Source organism: Octodon degus, unplaced genomic scaffold (assembly GCF_000260255.1).
Source record: "Octodon degus isolate 3935 unplaced genomic scaffold, OctDeg1.0 scaffold00122, whole genome shotgun sequence".
Taxonomy (NCBI): Eukaryota; Metazoa; Chordata; class Mammalia; order Rodentia; family Octodontidae; genus Octodon; species Octodon degus.
Genome location: NW_004524698.1, coordinates 5,694,004 through 5,695,054, shown reverse-complemented (window position 1 = coordinate 5,695,054; position 1,051 = coordinate 5,694,004). Strand labels below are relative to the sequence as shown.

At 35.8% G+C, this 1,051-nt stretch overlaps 1 pseudogene; it reads right to left on the bottom strand.

Moving 5' to 3' along the window:
- The window catches only part of LOC101583309, a 9,080-nt pseudogene that overhangs the window by 6,993 nt on the left and 1,036 nt on the right, over positions 1 to 1,051 (bottom strand).

Below are 1,051 nucleotides of genomic sequence, written 5' to 3'. Positions count from 1 at the left end.
TTGTTGGTTGATTTCTTTATGATAGCAAATCTTTATGGGATGAGATGATATCTCAGTGTTGTTTTAATTTACATTTCACAAATGGCTAGTGGTGTGGAGCACTTTTTCATGTATTTATTTGCTTCTTGTATTTCTTCCTCTGAGAAGTTTGTGTTCATCTCCGATGCCCATTTTTGGATTGGGTCTTTAAGTTTTGTGTCCCTAATGTTTATTAGTTCTTTATAAAGTCTAGATAGAAGACCTTTGTCTGAGTGCTTATTAAGAATTTTTTTCCAAATTTGTGGTTTGTCTTTTTACTATGTTAGTAATTTCTTTTATATCTTAATTTTTTGATAACTTATGAGAAAAAGTTTTGCTATCATTTTGACTAGGTGTAACCCAGGTGGAAGCATGTTTTTGCATCTATAACCCAAATTGTGTTATGAACAAATGCTGTAAAAATGCAAAAGAAAAGGGGAAAGAGAGAAAATTTTTGAGCTCTTCTCTTCTGGAGGGTTAACAACCTAAGTTTGCAGACCAAAAATTAGAGAAATAGAAGGGCTACAAAGACAGACAATATTTGACCTTAGCCTTTCAATGTCAGTGAAGACTCAGGACATAGGAAAACCTATACTGTAACATGATATAACTCACTTGTGTCCCAAATTTTCTGATCAAGGAGATTATGGAGCCACAGGGCAATGTGATCGATGATGCAGAGTGTGCCTAAGGAGAGTCACCTGGAGAGAAAACATTCTCTCAGGCTTTCACAGAGAACAAATTGGTCAAGTAATGGTCATGACTCATCCACTTGGCTGACACTGACAAACAATCTGCAAACTGCAGAACAGGGTTACAGAATAAATCCTGAGGGTACTTGACTGACCTTATCAGATACAAGAGTTACATTTCTTGTTATACAGGTCTTGCTTTATCTTGGTCTTAACCATCCAGCAGAAAAGTATAAAAATGAGGTATATAAAGTAAAGCCATATTAATATGCTGAGCTATGAAAGGCTCAAGTCAACAACTTTTGTGGATAACCCACCACTATTGTGGACTGCTAGACTGT